We start from the raw sequence: 23,031 nt of genomic DNA, 5'->3' as shown, positions 1-23,031 counted from the left end.
TTAAAAATTAATAAAATTAATAAAATTAATAAAATAAAGCCTTCCAATCCATTTTCACAAATGGTGAAATAAGTAAATAAATAAAAGTGGGGTCAGCTACACATCATCTTTCTGTTCAGTATCTCACCTTATGAAAATCACTGATACCACAGATGAGGGACAAACTCTGGAATAACGGCTGGACTTGGACAAGGACAAGGCAGAAAAACCCCCACAAACATAAGCTGGATTTTTCAAACTTTATCAGAACAGCTTTGTTCAGATGATCCCTAATGTGGATGTCATCAGTTGTGTCCCATCTCTGGGGGTGTTCAAGGCCAGGCTGGATGGGACATTGACGAGGTGTAGTGGAAGGTGTCCCTGCCCATGGTAGGAGGAACAAAAGGATCTCTGCCTTCCCTTCCAGCATAAACTATCCTGTGATTCTATGATTCTGTTTAAAATAGTTTGGGGAGACAGTTTTTATCAGTGTTCTTGTCATTGAAGACCTTGTTCAAGAGCAAAATTATGTGAATCCACTCATTGAATGTGGCACCAATTCCCTCTGTAGTATCAGCTTAAATTTATCAAAAATCACCTGCCTCAGTTTCCAGTTGCTAAACAGGTGTAAAACTTGTCCTTTGTCCTGCTTACTCAGACTATAAATGTTCTGGGTTACTTTAGGATTTACAGAAGTACAACCCTGACCTCTTCTGAGGTCCTGGAAGCACCTTACTATAGCAAACAACCACAATTTCTTGCAATTTTACTAAGACCTTTCCTCCTTCTGCTTGTCTCCATATCCATACACATGAACATTAATCCTGCCAAAAGAAAAAGGGGGGGGCGAAAAAAGGCAGAGAGAGGAGTGATAAAAATTCAGTACATCAAACTGACTCTTGTTGATTTACAGTGGGTAATTATCATTCTTCACACATGGCTGGTCCCCTGTTGTGGGAAAGCAGAGCAGGTGGAGCAGTGCTTGTCCGAAATCCTTCCTCCACCTGCAAACTTCCCTCACGCCTGCAGCAGAGAGGAATTGTCAGGACCAGACAGAAGGACAGGAGGGAAAAATTGATGGAGGTAGCTGGAAAATACGCCTGGAAAAGCTGAGTTAGTCCATACTTGAAATCTTCCTGAACATCCACTTTTTTTGCATTTAATGTGCCATGTCTTGTAACTGAGGGGGGTTAAAAAAATAGCAGTAAAATTAAAGGCCATAAAGTAGTATGAAATGATAATTGGAATTATTCAGGTAATGGATTAAAACTATTCCAAGTACTCAGATCTAAATCTGAATGGTGAAGGAGGGGGAATAGCAGAGTAAACTAATAGAATTTGGAACTGATTTTCAAAGAATACAAAAAATTATTACTGGTAAAATTTACAAGTGCCGTAGATCACCCTCGCTGCTGCCTTGTTAGTAACAGGAATATCCAATTCCAAAATGAATTGGTCTCTGCTCAAAGTAATTCTTGCTGATGGTGGCAAGTTGTTAATTAAATTACACTTTTGCACTGTTCGTTTTGAAAGTCTCTGGAAAGATAACTCGAGCTTCGCAGTTTCAGAAATGAGGGGGAGAGGGGACCAAGCACAGATTTTTTAAAGATTTCATGGAGAGGGAAAAAAAAAAAAATCCCTTCAGGGATATGCTCACCAGGACAGGATTTTATCACATAAACTCTCCATGGCAGGATTTTAGCACAGAGCTTGAGTTTGGCTCAGGCCGTGTGGCTGTGGATGTCTATAGAGTTGAGACTGAACATGTCAAAGCAAGTTGTCTCTATAATTAATGAAGAGATATAGGCACTTTTAAGCAGTGATTCACCTGACCTTTTTTTATAAATCTGTTTCATGATCCAATGAATCATGTCCTAAATTCCACTGTCTGTGTTGACTAGCTGTCCATTTACTGACTCAATTTATTCTCCATTCGTTTTGACAAATATGTTTATTTAATAAGATGTACTCCAAGCCAGGAAATGTAAGAAATTACCTCTTTATGACTCCAATTTCATGCTCTTAGCCTAACTGTTCATGAGATCCAGCGGTCACGGACAGGGGAGTGGGACTGATGGACAGGCTGATCCACTGGAACAGGTCTGACAAACCTCTCTAAATCGTGTTTATGAGTAATTAGCTCAAATTCTGAATAACAAGGTCTAGAGGGGAAGGTTCCCTGCCTATGGTAGGGAGGGTGGAATAAGGTAATCTCTAAAATTTGTTCCAACCGAAACCATTCCATGGTTTTGAGATTCACCACCAAGTCATCCACATTTAGAATCTGGAAATCTGATATTGTTCCAATAAAGAGACAATTCCTTCTCTGTGGAGAAGCAGAGGCAAGGGTCCCAGTTTCCATTTCTAGAATTGCTCTCTCTCAATTCAAATCCAAACCAAAACTGGGCTCACAAATACCATCAGATATTCCACAAAATCATTGTGGAATCATAGAATCTTCAAGGTTGGAAAAGATCATCAAGTCCCACCAATTCCCAACAGGAGCTGCAGGTTCCTGATGGGATGATCACACATTGACTAAATTATCTGCAAACTCATTTTTCCCAAGGGCATGGGCAGGCAAGGCCACCTATCCTGGAAGGCTTTACTGTAATTAGGATGAATCTAGCGGGAGTTTTCTTCCCATTCTCTTTAGAGATTCTGATACCACGTTTTGGCAGCAGGAACATGTGGTTTTGCACTCTGTGGGAGAATCCCATGTGGGAATCTCCACTTCAGATACTCTGCAGGTTTACTTTGATGTTCAAAGTGGAATAATGGAATTCTAGACTCATGGAATCATTTGGGTTGGAAGGGACCTTCAAAATCATCTTGTTCCAATCCCCTTCCATGATCAGGGACAACTTCCACTAGATCAGAACCTGACCCAGCCTGGCCTTGAACACAAGTAGAATTGGAATTATCTTAGTGCATTTTCTAATGGTCACAACTCCTCATCCTTCAGAGGTCTTCTTCCTTCCCCATCCAAACAGCCAAAAGAGCAGGAGAGCGAGCTCAGAGCAGAAAATTCCTTGGAATGTGGGACTGGGAAAGGGAGAAGAGGACAATTTCACTCATAAACCTGCCACCCTGATTATTTTGTGGCCAGAACCAGTCCAGCCTTTCTGTTGAAAGCCTCATGCACAGAAGTGTGGGGTGAGGAAAACAATGACACCATAAAATGTGCTACCTTTTGAGTGGTGAGCAGCAGGGGATGGATGTAAAAGGGTAAAAGGAATTACAGTATGAAAAATTGCTTTCTTTGACAGAATTATAAAATTATTGGGTGAAGGGAAATTTGCAGATTTAATATGCCAGTTAATGAGTTGACATTTGAAACAGTCTCACACAAAGCACTGCTCATGATATTAATTGATATTGTCTGTGAGAGGACTGCTGAGTTTAAAATTGGTGGGAGCATAGAAAACAAAGGATAGCCTTTATCCAAGCTGGTGGGCACCCACAGAGAGGTCTCAATAAACTTCAGTTGTGGTAAAAAGGACTAATAGTGTCTTTAATTAAGTGCTAAAATCCAAGGGGTTCTTTTGCCCTTTTTTTTTTTTTTTTTTTTTTTTTTTAACCAGATAGAAAAATCAAGATACCGGGAACTTAAAGTAATTAACTGTGCACAGCATAGCATTTGCAACATTTGCCCTCTCTTAGTGACTGAGGAAACAATCACAGAAGAAGATTGATGAAGATCCCTCAGCTCTGGTCCCTTTACCTCTAGTGATTGGAAGAGATGCCTCACACAAGTACTTGAGATGACAAAAATTCATATTCACAATTTCCTGAGAAATCACAAGATAACAAAATCTCTGGTTTTGTGATATACAAAATTAACTCCAGACTGGCAACCAGCTCAGCCAACCAGAGACTCCTCAGTGTGGATATCTTCATGTGGCCACAGATAACACAGCATGCATAGCAAGTTTAATTAATACATCCTAAAAACTCTTCCCTGTGGGAGGGCAGTGACCTTGTGCATGCTGTACCAAAGGAGAAACAGTTCAAAGGAAATAGATCCCCTGTGCAAACACAGCAAGAAGATAAATGAGAGAGAGATGGACAAGTGCCATGCCTCCAAAATCCAAATCCAATGCTTTAATAGGAGCATGTCCTGCTTTGGGATACAAGGTACATGTGAGTCACAAGGAGCTGTCACTTGGATCACAATGTGAATCAATGTCAGATCAATCTGCTTAAAAGCCTTATTAGCAAGATGGAAGACAGAGGTTGGAGAATCCTGATGGCTGCTGTGGGTTGGAAACTGGTACAGAAATCAAGGCATCCCTCACAAGGGAAGAAACAACAAAATGGGTTTAATTTCTCAGGAATTAAAGTCCTGTCAGGAGCCTGTTAATGGAGAAGGTCATAGAACTGTAGGATCACAGAGCGGTTTGGGTTGGAACGAACCTTAAAGATAATTTAATTCCAATCCCCTGCCATGGGCAGGGACACCTTCCACTATCCCAGGTTGTTCCAAGCCCTGTCCAAGCTGGTTTTGAACACTTCCAGGGATGGGGCAGTCAAAGCTGCTCTGGGCAACCTGTGCCAGGGGCTTACCACCCTCACAGGAAAGAATTTATTCCTGATTTCTAATATAAATCCACCCTCCTTCAGCTTAAGGCCATTCCCCCTTGTCCTGTCACTCCAAGTCCTTGTGTTAAATCCCTCTCCAGCCCTTTTTGGTGTCCCTTTAGACATTGGAAGGAGCTCCAAGGTCTCCCTGAAACCTTCTTTTCTCCAGCCCCCTCTTCCAGCTTGTTTCCATAGCAAAGGTGATCAACTTCAGCCCTGTGATCAAATTAGTGGCCTCCCCTGGACTCAATCCAGGAGATCCAAATCTTTCTTTGTGTTGATGACGTGCAAAAAAAGTGAGAAAACAAAATCCCTGATGTTCTGCACAAGAGTTACAGGTGATGTGTTTTGCTCATGTGGAAAAAGATCCTCAGGAAAGAGCCCGCCTTGAAAATCTTTGCAGAACATCCCTAGAACCTCTCTTTGGAGAAGGCAGAGGCAGCAATCCAGGAGAGGCTGAGAGACTGAACTGCAGGACAAGTCAGGTAACAGCCTATTTTGTTTTTCCTCCCGATGACACAGCATTGTAAAAGCCACTGCTATTGCACAAGATGTTCAGTAAAACACAATAAACCCCTCATTGTGAGCGACCTGAAAAATGCTGATTAGAGACTCAAAAGCAGTGTAATAACTTGTGATGAAAAAGGAAAGTGATAACAACTGGGCTGAATAATGATATCTGAAGTGCTGAGAAGCCATCCAAGAAAAAAAAGAAGGCATCAATTAAAAGGCCACGCACTTTGGGATAGAAAAGGAAAAATAGCAGTGGAATGTGACCCAGTGATAGAGGGAGATGGCTTACGATGTCTAAGAAAAAGTGTGCAGTGAGTGTTTCTTTTTAATCCCTTTGGAATAACAATAACAGTGGAAAATTAATATCACCTTTGGGTGTCAAAGCCTTTGCAGTTGTTCAGAAACCAGGAGCATTGAAATGCATATCTGCTGACAGAAGTGCATTGGATGTTTTAGGCAGAGTGATCTGCACCCTGAAATTCTGAAATGTAGGGGCAAATGGATGCCTTACATTTGGGGTCAGCTTTTGAGAAAACTTTAAATGTGGGAGAAAATGCAGAAAGAGTGGGAGTGTGGATGTCATGAAATTAAACTGATCTGGGGTTGCAAAGCTGCCTTGTGCATACTTCTGCAGAGGAACAAACCTTCCTAAAGCATTTGATGTAGCAGTGATGACAAAATTAGCAGATGGAGATATTGGTAAAACACATGGCAAATAGATGAAATTGATAATCAATAACAATTAATCCTCAGTGGGGAAAAGAGGAGTTTTAGAGGGATACAGAGAGGGGATTTCTTCACCTGATCTACACAACGTGTGCACCATCAACAATGGCATTAGTAAAAACGGATAAGCAACAGATAAATAGTAACAAAATGATTCAGTGAAATGTTCCATAAAGAAGATCAGCCCAGCCCTGGAGTTTGTTCCCTCCACGTCTGGATAAGACACTGACCATGAACTCCCAATGCAATACTGTGGCAAAAAGACTCAATTCAGTTCTTGCTTTTAGAGTGGTGAATATGAATAGAAATTTATTGATGTCTCTTGTTTCTCTCATGCTTCTCTTTATTTTAATTTTTTTTTTATCTTTCGACACAGGCAAAAAAGGAATACAGAAAGGAGGAAAGGATGGGTAAAATGCATATTGAATGCTGATGGATTTTTCAAAAGGTTTCACCAGATATCACTAAAACCAGGAAAATTTGAAAATTACAAACAGCCATGTTTTGTGTTTGTTTAAGGAAAAAAGTCGTTTTTATCTAAAAGAAAACTTTAAAAGAAAATATTGCAAATAGCTCTATTTAGGACTCTGGAAGCAAGAGTGAACTTAATGCCAAGGAAGGCTCTGTAGAAAGTAAATGAGGCACCAAAAGACTTTCTAACTGCTCCATTAGCCCTCTTTCATCTTCTCCATCTATGACACAGCCAACAGAGACACCCTGAGAGTCTCAGAGCAGGGTTTTTAGCGGCTTGCTGAGGGATGCTATCAACTAACTGCGGTACAAACCATCCAATTTGCACTGAGCTCTCCCAGCCCAGTTAATTCCTGCTGTAATGGGACAGGCAGAGGCTTCAGAGAGATTTATCATTTCTTTCCTTCCTTCCAGAAAAACACAGGAATGAAGGGCACGGAGCCACTGCCAAGAAGTTGGACGGTTGTCATTTCAAGTGTAATTCACCCAGAGCCACTGGAGAAGCACCAGCCTTGGTGGGCCTGGAGCTGCAGGATTAATGGAGCTGAAGCAGAGCTGAAGCTTTTTGCATGCGATTCAGGAGATGTCTAGACTTTGTGAGAAACCTGCTAAATTGGAGTGGCAGGATTTCGGGAACAGGGAAGCTCTTCTTGCTCTTGGCAGGAGGATCGGCGGGTGGAGGCGGGGGAAGCTGCAGGATTGATGGCTGGGGGGTGTCTGTGTTGGGAGAGTTGGCAAAGGGAGGCATTATCTGACTCAGGAATTCTGTCTCTAAATAAAAGTGGGGCATGCCCAGGAGGGAAATTTGGGGGCATCTCTTGTGTGAAAGTAATGGCCCCTATGGCAAAGCTGCTGTGGAGCACTGAAACAGCTGAGGAGGGAGGAAGGAGAACTGTTAAGGCTGATGGATCAGAGAAATCATTTAAAGGTCTCCTTTCCACAGGAAAGCATCCTGATTTATCTTCATTTCTGTTCAGCCTTTCTTCAGGTGAGATTTTCTAACAAGCAGCAGAAGAAGAAGTCCCCAGAAGCCATCTGGAATAAAATAGTGGTACAAAAGGCTGCCCTAGGAGATCTGGTGGTGGTTTCTATAAAAGAGCAGGTGTAGTAACCTTCCAGGTGAACCTGGACAGGAATTTCTGCTGTTTCAGCCTGTTTATTACTCAAATTCCCTCACTCTTTCCCCTCACCCCATCTTATTTCCCAGACCTGTGTTATTATCCTGGCTCCTGCACGAGCTCCAAATATTCAGTTTATCAGAACCAATTATGTCAGACTTTTTTTCCCAGGACGTGGTGATGGGTCTTGGGAGCAGAGGAGAAGCAGCAGAGGTTATGAGCTGGCAGCAGAAAGGCTCTGGATAGTGTTTCACATGACATTTTCCTCAGGAAGATAAGGAAGCTGTTGAAGATGGATGTGGAACAGCTGGGACTGACAAAGGGATGATGCTTGTCACGCTGTCACAGGGAATGTGCGCATCCAAGGGGAACCTGCAGGAACTTGCCAAGATATCCATGCAGGAACAAATCTTGCACAACTCACCCACTCAGCTTTGCCCACAGACTCCCATCCACTTTTTGAACCCCTGGAAAGGTCTCTAAACCAGCCATGGTTCTGAGAATGTCACTCAAAAAAATGTGGAGCATTGGCAAAGGCAGAATAGGGGAGAGCAGGGAGAAGAGAGAGCACCTTCCAGTACCTAAAGGATGGAGAGGGACTTTCCACAAGAACATGTAATACCACAAGGAGTGATAGCTTTGAGCTGGAAGAATGGAGATTTAGAATAGATATTAGGGAGAAATTATTTGTTATAAGGGTGGTGAAGTCAGCTTGGTCAGAGACATTGTGGACTCCATGGAAATGCTCAAGGCCAGGCTGGATGCAACTTGGAGCAACCTGGTCTAGTGGAAATTGTCCCTGCCCATGGCAAGGAGGTGGAATGGGACGATCTTGAAGGTTCCTTCCAACCCAAAACCTTCTGGAATTCAATAAGAATTAGGAGCCAGAAAATTGCCTTCAAGATGTGGCGGCCATGTGATGCTTGGCCTTCCAACAGTGTGAAATGATGAACCTGAGATGACCCTTTAGCTGCCAGAGCTTCTTTTGTGGGGGTGGGAGAATGAAGTGAGAGGGAAGGGGATGGGAACGGGGGTTTCTGTGAGCTTAAAAAAGCAGAGAAAGATGTCATCACACCCGTTTTGGCTGCTTTGCACAATTTGTGCTCTGGCTGGGGGTGGGAGCCCGGGCAATGCAGAGATTAAAGCTGGTAATCACAGGGAGGAGAACATTTGAGGGCCTGACAGACCCACAAAGTCTCATCTACCACAGAAACTGGTCATTTCCTAAATCTTTTGCAGAAGACACCAGAGAATGAGTCTCTTTTTTCACTGCCTGCTCTCATTCTGTCACTGCTCTTTTAATTTTCTTTATCTATAACATTAATAATCCTAAAGGTATTTTTAGTGGGTTCCCTAGGAGATATATCTCTCCCAGTCTATGGGTTTCCTTGAATACCAACAGTTGAATATCCTGATATCATAATTATCTGCTAAAAATGATCTAACTTTTTTTTTCCCCATAAAGAGTTTCCCACTAAAAATATCCAATAAAATTTGTTTTCTAAATTACCTCCATCCTGTGAAAGTGCCTGTGACAGAAAATAGTTTTTAAAATGTCATTTGTTGCTGCTAAATTTTCAAATTAACTGCAACTTTAACGAGAATTATTGCTCCAGACAATCCCATATGAGATCTTCCAAACTTTTATCTGTTGATATTTGCCAGCTACGATCGTCTTTCATAAATCAGAGTGCAGAAGTATTCAGTAGTTTTAAGTGTGAAAGCTCATTTGCTTGTTTGTTTACCAAAAATATGTGAAGAACAGCCTCTTTTTTTTTACTGAACAGGCGTTTATTCAGCAAAGCATTCAAACCTCTGATGTTCTTTGCAGGTTTTTTCATCGAGCCCAGCTTGAGCAACTGCAGATTTTGTCACATTGCTGGCACCTATTTTTGCATCCACCTTCTTGAAGCCCACCCCTCGTTAACACAGCTGGGCACACTCACAGCCAGAATCACAGAAGCGTTTGGGTTGGGAGGGATCTGAAAGATCAACTCATTCCAACCCCTTTCCATGGGCAGGGACACCTTCCACTGTCCCAGGTTATTCCAAGCTCCATCCAACCTGGCCTTGGACACTTCCAGGGATGGAGCAGCCACAGCTTCTCTGGGCAACCTGTGCCAGGGCCTCACCACCTTCACAGGGAAGAATTTATTCCCAGTATCTGATCCAAACCCATGCTTCTTCACTTTAAAGCCATTCCCCCTTCTCTTGTCACTCCATCCCTTGTCCAAAGTCCCTCTCCAGCTCTCCTGGAGCCCCTTTAGGCTCTGGAAGGGGCTCTGAGGTCTCTCTGGAGCTTTTTCCTCTCCAGGTTGGACTCCCCCAGCTTTCTAGGCTGGGTCCATGGCAGATGTGGTTTCTTAGGTATCTTTGATCCCATGACAGGACCACAACTCTTCTCTCAAGTCCACACAGATTCTTAATAATCTCATGCATTACACTACCTCAAGGCATTAGCCTTCTTTTGGTAATCCAAATAAATCCATCGGGACTTCATCTCAGAACCCTTTGCAGTGGATTCTTGCTGATTATTGAGATATGGCTTTCCCCTCCAGAGGACACTGTTTATTTTCTCTATTGCACCACTGCAACTAATTTTCCTTCTATGGAAATTATGGAAATGATGCCTTCCTGGACAGCTGGACAGCTCTTTTGATACCTTTCTTTTAATGTAGTTTTTTGTTCAGTGTTTTTTTTTTTTTTTTTTTTTTTGGTTTTTTTTTTTTTTTTTTTTTTGTAATTCTGTATTTAATTAAAAAATATTGATACCAGGGTCATTTGATGCCTTTATAAAGCTAAACCTTGATACTAAACTTACACATTTCATAAAATAATGAAATCATAGAATTAGACAATAGTTTGTATTGGAGGGAAGCACAAGCATCATTCAGTTCCAACCTTCTTGCCATGGGGCAGCGAACCTACCACTGCACAATAATCCATGCCAGAATAACTACAATTAGTAATTTCAGGGGCAAACTGGAACCCAGAAATGTTCTTTCAGTGTACTCTGCATGAAAAAAACTCTATTGCCTCTCATTGTTATTATATTAATTCATTGCATTCAGACAGCAGCAGCATCCAGACACTATATCAACATCCTGCTAAAGGACAAACCCTTCCCCAAAGAGCTTAATACTGTACCAGTTTTATCATATTGCTGAACATCAATTATGCTCCAGCTGCTCTCTCCACAAAGGTAATAACTCTGTTCTTTACAGGCAGGGTCTCAGGCAACTTTCTCATATCTCAAATAAAAAGTCTTTAGAAAACTGATCTGATTCCAGATTATTACAGGGCTGGGGAAACACTGACCTTGCACTTTTAAGTATATGGCTTAAAGAGGAGCGTGAAATAACACCCAAACTTGTTGTCCAGGGAGAGAGACTATCTTTGCCCTTCCCTCACCCACTTTCAACAAAGCTTTTCCCACCTGATATTTCCTGGGCAGGCAAAGACTTTCAGGAGAAGGAAGCAGGAGCAGGTAGCACAGGGGAGATAAGACAGCAGTGATATAAAATGAAGGTACAAGGTGCCCCCAGCCCTGCATAATCAATGCCCTAAATCAGCCGAAACATCCTGCCCAGGTTCAGGAAAAAAAGCAGCAGTTTCAGGAGCTGCTTTGTTTGCCTTCTGCTTGGCCAGGGAGAAATTTGACAGTTTGGAGCAGTAGCTCAAACTAACAAGTGTCTGTGTCCTCACTTTGCAGGGGAGGCAACAAGCAGGCAGTGAATTTATGTGCTGGTGAGAAGCACCTTATTATTTTCAGCAGTAAATTCAACTCTGCAGACGAAGAGCTCTCACACTTTGTCTCACAAGCATCAATGCACACTTGCATGTGAGAGTGCAATCATGTCAATATTGAAATATTTGCATAACACCAGAGATAATCCCCCAGAAATGCATTTGTAGAAGGAGAGACCATCAAGATAATCTCATTCCAACCCCCTGCCATGGGCAGGGATGCTTTCCACTGTTCCAGGCTCCTCCAAGCCCTCTCCAGCCTGGCCTGGGACATTTCCAGGGATGGGGCAGCCACAGCTTCTTTGGGCAAGCTGTGCCAGGGCCTCACCACCCTCACAGAATTCAGGAATTAAATTTCAGAAGTCAAGAATTTCCTCCTAATACCCAGTCTGTAAATGTAAACCTGAACTCTTTTGGATTAAAGCCATCACCTCTTGTCCTGTCATTCTCAAGGCCGTGTACAGTTAAGGGTAAATCCCTGGATAAACATGGAAATCAGTAATGCAAAATCTCAAACAACTGCAATGCAGCTTGCCAGGCTGTGGAGAGCCACCTTTTTTGTAATAGCAATAACCCAACCAATGACTTCCTCAAAACAGGGGATTTATTAAAATATGGGATGATTTCTTTCAAGAAAAGTTATTATTTATTTATCCTAATGACTATTCAGGCTTGTTCCTTCAGATGTCTGCAAATTCCAAAACTTGCAAGGCTACAAATAAGATGCTCATCTCTGGACAGCAGTGGCCACGTCCTCCAACTCACATAATTAAAGGAAATGCTTATTTTAAGAAGCACAAGACTCAGATCTGTGGCTCTTTCAGCACAGTCCCACCTGTCAGCTGGCTGTGGTAGCTATCAGACTGCATTGTTCCTGTGCTCACTGTGGCTCAATCACACAAAATCCCAGTGGGCTGGGCGGTGAACACACTTAAAACCAGTCCCTGCAGCTGAGCTCTTGGGCTCTCTGCTTTTGGACGAGTCCTGCTCAGGACCCTCTGCTATCTCAGATTTCTGCAGTGATGTTGGAGATGCTGGAAAGTGACTCAGTAAAGGAATTGGAGATTCACAAGTGCACAGATTCCATTGTCTTCACCAGCACTCACCTCATTCAACAAGGCCCAAACAGCCAAAAAGGAGCTGGTGGCTGCAGAAGGACATATTAGCATCAATATGTGGCTGTAGCTGCATTTTTGTGCTTTGTTTTGCACCCAGAACAGCTTTCCTACATATGGCAGAGCTCATCCCAGTGATTGATCTGCCTCATTTGACTTCCCAGTTCCACAGCTGATGGAGATTTTGGGGAGGAAGTCCATGCAAGCATCAGAGAGAGGCAAATTGGGTTTTCATGGCCCCATGCTACTTTATCCAATTATGATTCCCCATGCGAGGGCATCCCACTGGGGGCTCACCCTTGGATTCACTCTCCTTAATGACATTCAATCATTTTGTGCTGAAGACAGTCATTTTCATAGCTGCTTGCATAATAAATTCAGAGTTACATGCTCACTGGTTCTCTAATTACACCCCATTCCTGCAAAACAAAATGATTAAACTGAATTTTCACTGAAAAAAAATTGTGAGTCAGCACTTTTCTTTTACTGATAAAGTTTGGCCATGTTTGGTTTTGTTTGATATTTTTTTTTTCTGCAAATTGAAAGCTTGTATTAAAAGGTTAGAACATAGAAAATGATTGGGCCAGTGGATAATTGTCCATTGAGTTTATAGGACATTCTGAATTTCACTCCTGGCCTAAAATTATCTCAATGACCTTGGGAAAGTTAACCTGCATTGAGTTTGGAGTTTGTGACACTTGGTTATGCACAAGTAGCAGGACTCATGTAAACTCAAGGAGTTTCAGATCTAAAAAAAAATAAGGAAATATCTCAGTAACTGTCTGGTAGATAATGGAGAATGAACTATTCATCTATATTTAGATCAGCCCAATCACACACCTTGACATCAGAGCAGTAAATCTGGGAAGCTTCAGAGGAGGTGGTGGGAACCATCAGATCCACAATCACAGTGATTAGACTTCTTTCTATTTCGGGTAACCAGTGCTGAGGTTTGCAAGTGGCTGCTGGCTCAGAGCTTTTCTGGGCCTCTTGGGCTGGCAGATGTTATTGAAATTGACTCTGCAGCGGGTGATAAGGTTGAGGATAAAATTTTGGGTGTAGAGCCACTGGAATTGGTCATTCCAGGTGTTAATTGTGCCAGTGATTGCAAGATGTGAGATTAAAACAGTTCACGTTCTAAATACAGTTGATTATGGGGAAAAAAATAATGAAAGGGATAAGCACAAACAAGAAAGCTCCATTAGGAGGGGTCTGACTGCTTTCATAATACATTCCCCAAAATTCTACAAGCCTTCTGGAAATGGCCCCAAAGCCCTCCAGCCCTGCTGGCTACAGGAGATTGGAGATTTAGGATTGTCCCAATGGAGAAAATACTCCTATGACCTTGCTGTGGTCACCCAACCAGTCCCCACCACTCCCCTCCTGTCATGCAAGGGAATATTTTCATTTAATTATTTGTCTACACAATCAAAAAAATACAAAAAAACCAGAGGTGAATCTATAATTTAAAGGTTTTCCATACATAACTGATAGGTCTTCCTTTCCATCTTGAAAATTTTGGTTAAAACCACCTGTGCAATCAAAATTTAATCTTTTCCTAGCCACAAGCCACACTTGCCAACACAGTTTCTATTGCAGATCAGGAAGATTTTTCCAAAATATCATTAAATTATCTCTTGTGGCTACAGCCAGGAGTGTGTCTATGGCAGCAGGGAGCTCAGTGAGGGTTTTATCCCCTAAAATCAATTTAGTTTTCCCAGAAAAATCTACTGCAGTGTCTGTACCTGAGCAGGAATTTTTGGTACAATCTGCTGCAAAGGCTTGGCCTGAGGTGGGATTCATCCCACCTGACACATGGGGCAGGTTTTGTTTGATCAAATAAAGATGGAGATGAGATGATCAATGCCCTAAAATCCCCTGGCTCTGCTGACTCACTCTTCCTTGACCTTAAAGGGAGCCCTGATGGCCTCAGACATTGGCACTTCCAGAACAGACACTTTACTCACCCAAATCCTGCCCTAAGCAAGTCCAGCTCACTTCACCCAGTTTCTTTCCACACCCACACAGAACTTATCTGCCCTTACACATCCAATTTGCTTCCCTCAGCTCTGGCAAAGGCATGGTTACATTGGTAGATATTAACATGGGAAAAATACTCAAAAAATTCCACCTCCTTCTCCTGCTGGCAGAGAGCTTGATCTGTACAATCCTCATCTGTGGACCCAGTGAGCATAAACTGAGCTCAGCAAGCCTGACATAACTCAGGCAAATGGACCAAAATAAAGGAGTTTTCCTTCTGGAAGGGCAGTTGGAGCATGTGCTGTGGGGACATCACCCTGGGCTGCACTTGGTGGTGGCTGCAATGTGGAAATGGTTTTGTCCCCTCTGTGTCTCACTGCAGATCTCCTCCCCAGACCTCACACTCCCAGCTCCTTCATTCTGAAGCCCCTGCTGGAAAGCTCTGCAGTCCTTGAGGGCATGTCAATAAAGGAACAGAGTGAGTGTGATCATTGCTGGGTGGATGGAGGATTTATGCCATCACTGTTTGTTTCCTGCTGCTGGATTCTGTCACCTCCCATCCCTCATCTTTGCTGCTTTCTGACGCTGTAAATTCTTCCCAGCACAGAACTTGCTCTCTAATTTTTCTGTTAAATGTCTAGTCTACAAATGAGTCCCAGCCATCCTCATTAACAATACTTTGTACTTATTCCTTCATAAACTGATGGATGAAAAGCTCCATAAAAGCACACACACAAAAAAAAGGAAATTATTTCCCCCACGAGGAGGGTTTGCAAAGTCATTGCTCAAAAGAAGCCAGCAGACTTTCCCATCTAACTCAAATCCAACACAGCACAACTCTGTTGCCAGAAGCATATCTTGTTTTCCTTCCTTTTTTTTTTTTTTTTTTTTAATTTTACTTTATCTGCTGGTTGATTCACTTATGAAATTAAAGGAGATTATAATTTTAACTCTTTGGTTTTAGAGCCATGAGCAAGGAAAGCTACGAGAGCTGCCATCTGCAAATTGCAAGAGACATAAAACCAGTGTAAAATAAAGGGAAAAATATGCATTTTCCACTTAGCAATATATTTCAGCAGAAGATTAATTTGCTGCCTGACACTTGATGCTTATTGTTTGCAAACTCCAGATCTGCAACTGCAAATCAAGCTGGAAAGCATCATCTAATCAAAGAGAGGATAATTTAGCAAGAAACCACTCAGAACTGTCTTCCTTTCAGGTTATCTGTGTGCATGCACATTAAAACAGAGATGCACTAACCTGGTGCATATCTGTGTCCCTGACAGCCTCCTTGGACAAGCTGTGACTCACTGACCTTTATTTCAGGTGAGGGGAAGAGGTGCTGATGCCCTTTCACAGAGACTCAAGAAAACACCCGGTCCTCGAGCTCTGCCAACTCACATTTCAGGGAGATGCATCCAAATGGAAACAGAAGAGAAAATCTAAAAGAGGGAGCAAGGGAAAGCAAGATCCTTTGCCCAGTTTTTAATATGTGGTGGTTCAGGTGAGAAGCTGGCACAGTGATCCGGGAAATTCCTCTTCCCCCACCTTTCCATACATGTAAGATGTTATTAAAAGTGTGAACCTGCAGTACAGCCTCGAGCACACTGCAGAAAAAGCACTTCTGAAAAAAAAAAATCTAGACTTGTTTGAACCCTATTAAATCTTTGCTTCACTGGTTCTAAGCCTGTCCAAGTCAACCTGAATGATTATTGTTATTATTAACAGAGTGCAAAGTGGGGAAAGAGAGGATTTTTTATTTAAATAGGTTATTCTGCCTGCAGCTGGCTGTGCTGCAGAGGCCTGGCACCAGTTCATATTACAGGCATTACCAAATCCTTGGAGCTTTTCATGGGAGAAGCTTACTCTGACTTTCTCATTGACTCTTCTCTCCCCTATTTATCACCCATAGATTGGATGATGTCCTCTCACAGCAATATCTGCAGTTTTAGAAGCCATCTCTGCACTTCTGTCCTCGTGTTGGGACTTTTCTGTGGGATTTCTGTTTCCTGCTGCTTACCAAATAAATAATTTTTGTGATTTTAATGAGACTTTCCTCTCCTTTCCTACCTAATAAAGTCAGCTGTGGCTGTGTAAATCTGTAAAAATTCAGCAGGAAAACCTCAAATATGAGCACACTAAAATAAAAATACTGTGTCTAATCAAAACACAATTTCAGCCCATGTTTTGACTGAGAGTGGTAACAGAGTGCAAAAGAAAGGCAGCCAGGCTCTGATACTACACAGTGTGTTAATAAACTTAAACAGGTTTTTTTTTCTATTATTTTTTCCCTTCCCCATCCCATGGCAAGCAATGCCACAGCTCAACAATGTGTTAATAAACTTCAACAGATTTTTCTCCATTATTTTTTCCCTGGAAGCAGCCCCATCCCATGGCAAGGAATGCCACAGCTCAACCACACTGCCTGTGAAGAACCTGCTCCATTTCCCCATCCCTGCTCCACACCCACTGTGACTTTAGCCTGAAAAGAACCTCCCTAAAATCTCTTTTCCACGACTGAAGTGTGCACATCTATTTAATCCTTTTCTGTGCTGCTGCAGCTGTTCCTTATCATCCTTCTGGCATCTTCTCAGAGCCTTTTCCAGGGCCACTAAAGCCTGTTGAGAGGGGACGACAAGCACCAGACACAATATTCAAGCTGCAGGTCCAAAATGCATTTCTTCAGTGGCATTATGATGATTTCTGTTTGGTTTTCTATTCCCTCCTTAATAATCCTTAACATTCAATTTCCTCTTTTGATTGCTACAGAACAATGAGCTCATAATTTCATTCAACTGTTCATTACAAGACCCAAATGCCATTCCTGGGCAGCAATAATCAGCTCAGAGCCCATCACCATGCACGGAGTTGGAACTGCTGTTTTCCTTGTGTGCAATGCTTGGATTGAATGCCACTGAATTCCACCCAAGGTTTTATTACCCAGCAATCAAAAATTCTTCATGGGTGGTGTCAGGAAGCTCCAAGTCTGGGCTGATCCACAGGAGAAGGTGGAATGAAACACAAAGGCAGCAGCAAGGCAAGGCAGGGACTTCTTCAACAGGGTGAAGGAGTTTTGGAGAATCATAGAATTATTAAGGTTGCAAAAGGTCTCTAAGATCATTAATCAATCACTAAACCATGGTCCATCACTAAACCATGTCCCTAAGCACCACATCTACACATATCCTGAAAACTTCCAGGGATGGGGATTCCTCCACTTCTCAGGGCAGCCTGTTCCAATGCTTGACCATCCTTTCAGTGAAGACATTTCCATTACTCAAATAAAACCTTCCCTGGAGCAAATTGAGGCTCTTTCCCTATATGTGAGATTTTCTGAACAGAATACACTGCCCCCTCACTTCTCCCTTGGGGAGAGAGCTGGGGTATGATTCTGGTTCAACCATTCGTTCTTATTTTCTTTGCTAGTGCAGCTTTTTTTAAAGGTGGGTGTTTGAGCCTTGCAGTCTAATCGAGCAGTTTACAGCCTACCCAGCTGACAGCAATAATTTGACATTATAAGTTTGCAGCTCCTTTCAATGTGTGTGATGTACCAGATCCCAGAGTGTCTCTCCTAAAGTATCTCGAGATACTTTCATATCAGAGAGTGTTACAGAAAAAAAAAACCTGAATGCTCCCAACTCTTTAACCAAGACAAGTAGAAAATCCTCTCATGTAGCCAGATAAAGTTATGTGTAAATTTATTCCTTACAAATTTAGCCGCTTGAGACAGGTTATATTAAGACTTTTCCAGTTTGGACTTCAGGAATCCTTGAAAGAAGGGCTGGACATGACATTTTCTGGATGGCATAGCCAGAGGTCCAAATAAAGTCAGCACTTGGAGGCAGATCCATCTGAAAAGCTGGAAGGCAGGGTAGGTGTCGCAGACAACTTTTATGAAAAATCCTTTCTTTAAGACTTTTCCTCCTGAGAAGCTGAGAGGCCACAGGAACAAAATGTAAACAATGGTTATCTGCTGCTGTGGAATGCAACAGGTGCATCTGTGATTGGCCCATCTTAGATGTTTATCATTAATGGCCAATCACAGTCCAGCTGCCTCGGACAGAGAGCCCAGCCACAAACCTTTGTTATCATTCTTTCTTTTCTATTCTTGGCTAGCCTTCTGATGAAACCTTTTCTTCTATTCTTTTAGTATAGTTTTAATGTAATATTTATCATAAAATAATAAATCAAGCCTTCTGAAACATGGAGTCAGATCCTCGTCTCTTCCCTGGTCCAAGAACCCCTGTGAACACGGTCACAGGGTAGGTATGGATGCCAAAAACGAGGTACAACCAAGACTTCCCTCAGGCTGCCCAGAGAGACTGTGGAGTCTCCTTCACTGGGGATATTCAAGAAGTTCCTGGATTAAATCCTGTGCCATTTGCTCTGGCATGACCCTGTTTGAGCAGGGATGTTGGACCAGATGACCCCACTGTGGTCCCTTCCAGCCTCACCCATTCTGTGATTCTGTGTTAACAGGAGCCCTCTCATCTTTGGTGCAGGGATTCCAGACCAGCTCCACCACTCCAGACCAGCTTTAGCAAACAGAGGCACAAATAATGGTCAGAGCTTCTTCCATGGGGAAAAAAAGGAGCCAGTGAGATTTGCTTCTATAAAAACCTCATATTGTTCCCACTTTGGTAATAACCCAAGATTCACCCCAGGGGAAGCAGAACAACATTGCCCCAGCACTGTTTAAAGCACTATTAAAATACTGTTTAAGGGGATTTGGGAGAACAGGTAAGGAAATTGTTCTTATCATAGGAAAGTGCACAAGGAGATGGGCATTTGGAAATGTGCTAAAAGCTGGGTTATTGCAGTGCTGTTACTAATGACTACAATACATCATTTCAACGTGTTGACTTCTCTTTCTTTAATTTCCAGATTATCCGGCTGTTGCTTATCCTCCACCCATTCTGGGAGTAAACAGAGGCATGTGCTTGAGCTGCAAAAAAGTTACTTTCAGCAGAAATTAACTTGTGTGGACTTTTCCTGGTTTATTTTGTTTGTTTGTTTGTTCTGTGGTTTGTTGGTTGCTTGCTTTTTTTAAAGAAAATAAAATCTTTCAGCTTTACCTGTTGGTTTTTCCTTTTTCAATTTTCTTTTGCAATTTCACCTTTGTAATATTTCAATGATTTCAGAAAGTATTATATCTATTCTAGAAATACAAGAAATGCTGTCAAAGAGTAGTTGAAATCCTTTGCATAAAATTCCAGGGGAAGTCTCTGAGAGGTCTCAGAGGGGAAGCTGCTGCTTGGGAGGTCCAGCTCAGAGCACTCAATGTGACTGAAATTATGGGTTCTGACCAGGTTCCAGCAAGAGGGGATTTTTTTCACACCTTACTGAGATCTCAGGCAGAGGAATCTGCTGGGATCGCTTTGGGAAATCTGATTTTCTTTTCCTTTAGAACCACAGAACAGTTTGTGTTGGAAGAGATCTTAAAGATCATCCAGTTCCAGCCCCTACCATGGACAGGGACACCTCCCATTATCCCAGGTTGCTCCAAACACCATCCAACCTGGCCTTGGACATTTCTAAGGATGGGGCATCCACAACTTGTCTGGGCAATCTGTGCCAGGGTCTCACCACCCTCACAATAAAGAATTTCTTCCTGTTATCTAATCTAAATCTAACTGTCTGGAAGGATCTTGAAGAAGTCCTGAAATTTCACTGCCAACTTCAGCTGCAATAACTGTGTGCAACTCTTTTTCAGATCAATAGTTCAAGGAAAAATAGGAAAATTCCCCAGAAAACCTGAGTAAGACTCCAGTGGTTTTGGTGAGACTGCCCAAAGTTCCTCTGTGAAATATACAGAAGATCTGGGTCTATCTGCTATATTTTCCCTTCTCTGCTTTTGAAGACACCCCAGGGAGTTGAAACGGGATGATCTTCAGGATTCCTTTCCATTCTATGATTTTGTGATTCTTTTTCTCTCTCAAGAGCTCTCACTTTTTATTTTTTTTTCCAGGGTGCAGCTCTGTTTTGAAAGGGCCATGAATCACATCCATCAATCTTCAGGAGAAAAATAATCAACAGATGGTTATTTAAGATCACATGGTGCCACTGAGATCAGGAGATGCAGAAAGAAACAAACTCTCTTTCCCTCTTGCTTATACTTTACTGAAGTGTTCAGTCACATCCAGCCTGAGAGGAAACACATGAAGCCACCAGTGCTTTGTGTGTGGGACCAAAATCAGGCCACAAAGCTCCAGTCTCAATTAGAAAAAAGCTTCTACCCTTTTTAAGTAAAAGGTGAAAGACAGGAGTGTTTTCAGACCACATAAAAGAAATACTGGATTGCTGAACACCAAATAGTTTGATCTCAATATTTGGTACAACCTGCAGCTGTTTCTCAAGCTGGCATCTTCCATTCCCAGCAACATCAGCAAGGCCACATCCAATTTTAATGCCAACAGATGTGAGGGAGAATCCTCAAAATGAATATTAGACATCTCTTATGAAGGTATTTTAGATTACATGTTAGGATAATTTTATTGTTATATAATTAATTTGTGTGATTTTATTGTGCATATTTTATTTATATATTTATATATTTATTGTATATATTTTATCTATTTTATGTAATATGTATTTTAACATATATTTTATGTTACAGTATTATATTTTATATAATAATATTTAATATTATATTATTTTAAATTAGGTATTAGTATGAAATCCTTCCCTGTGAGGGTGGTGAGGCGCTGGCACAGGATGCACAGAGAAGCTGTGGCTGCCCCATCCCTGGCAGTCCAAGGCCAGGTTGGATGGGTCTTGGAACACTCTGGTCTAGTGGAAGGTGTCCCTGTCCATGGCAGGACGTTGAAATGAGATGATGCTTAAGGTCCCTTTCAACCCAGACAATTCCATTTTTTCAGATATTTTCATCTGAGCTTGAAGTGAGTCTCAGAGGTGCCAACAAGCCATCACAGTAATGGGTTAACTTAGAGAATGGCTGCAAATTCTGATATTTTTGCTTTGGGCAGCTTATTTTTAAACCCCAGACCATTACAAAAGATTATTTTTTCATTGGACATCTATTACCCTCCTTTGGTCTATGTTTATACAAAACTGGACCTATCCAGGAGGGGAACCCAGGGCACAACAGAATTTTCTCCCTGCCTTGGAGCCAGCTGCAATTCAAGTTGCCAATGGGCCCTTGATATCTTGGAGAAAAATGTTTTTGGGGTCTTTTTATGTCATAATATCCAAGTCTAGGCAAGTGAATTCATTCTCCATGACAAGAAGAAGCCACTTGATGTTATTACAACAAGTAAAAGTTGAACTCTTCAAAAAGTGATGGCCCTTTGGTTGAAAAACTCTTAAGCAGGTGGTAGGATTTGAGGTAAGCATTTTTGTCTCATTGTTGTTTGGGTTATTTCTGGGAAAAAATGGAACTGTAGCTAGAAAAATTTTCCCTCAAAAATATTTTTTCAAAGTTCTTTTCTAAGCTGATTTCTAAAGAAGGAAGAAGTCCATGGCCTGGAACACACAGATAAGGTCCTATAAAAACTTGTCACTGAAATGTTCTTTATGTTTCACGGAAAAATACAACAATTCCCCCTGACACACACACCAAAACCCCCCAAAACACAAACCAAACAAAATCTAAAAGGCTAGAAGGAGATCTGTAGAATTGCTTACCTGGGGGAAATAAAGCATGTTCAGGGGATATTTTTGAGCGCTTTACTGGGAAAATAGTCTTTCAATTTCCAGCAGATCTTAGAAATCTATGTACGTCCTGCAATTCCATGTCCTTCATTTATTCCATTACATACATGAAGGATGAGGAGCACGTCCTGGATGCATCATTGTACCTTGGCCATTTGTTTCAGCCAGAGTTTCCTACCTGAGTATGGAAAACCTTCAAGTTTCAAGTATTTGACCCCAACCTGCTCTTCCCACAGCTGTGGGGTGAAGACTGGAATTGCAGAAATCTTCAGAACTTTCCCATCATTTCCATCCTGCTCTTGTGAACGACGTTTTTGTTTCCTTCATGCTTTATCTCCTCCCAGTGACCCTCTGCTTCAAAATGCACATTGGAACAGGACAAAAATTCATTCCAGATAGTCACTCCCAGCTCCCAGAGCCCACCTGAATCACCCCAACATCAGTGTCTGTCATGAGTAACGCATGGGATGGAACCACACACAGTCTGTTCCAGGCACTGAAACCATGGAAACGCTCCTGACATGAGCTGCTCCTTGGGATGATCAGAGGAAATGGTGGCTCAAGGAAGTTTGTCTTGGCTACCTCTGTTGCTCCAGGCCAGATCATTATGAAATATGAAAGATTTCAGGTGCCAGACTTGAGCCCCACAAGGTTGTTGACAGTTTTGGCAAATGGAAAAATGTAAACAAGTCCAGAAATGGGAAATTGTGGAGTTTCCTCAATGAAATCTAAATATTTTGAAGAGGGAGCACGAAAATTCTTCCCTGTGAGGATGGTGAGGCCCCTGGCACAGCTTGCCCAGAGAAGCTGTGGCTGCTCCATCCCTAGAAGTGTTCAAGGCCAAGTTGGACAGGATGGGGAGCAATCCAGGATAGTGGAAGGTGTCCCTGCCCAAGGAAGAGGACTGGAATGAGATGGTCTTTAAGGTTCTTTCCAGTACAAACCATTCTGTGACTCTGTGACCTCTTGGTCTGACTCTGTTGAACCAAACCACCCTCACAACCTTCAGCTCACCTTGGAGGCACAGGGAAGAAATTCTTCCTCATGTCATATCACAGACATCTTTTCATTAAAAATCCTTTCCTTAGGATTTTTTCCTCCTGAGAAGCTGAGAGGTCTCAGGAACAAAA

Source organism: Melospiza georgiana, chromosome 1 (genome assembly GCF_028018845.1).
Source record: "Melospiza georgiana isolate bMelGeo1 chromosome 1, bMelGeo1.pri, whole genome shotgun sequence".
Classification (NCBI taxonomy): domain Eukaryota; kingdom Metazoa; phylum Chordata; class Aves; order Passeriformes; family Passerellidae; genus Melospiza; species Melospiza georgiana.
This window is presented reverse-complemented; position numbering follows the sequence as displayed.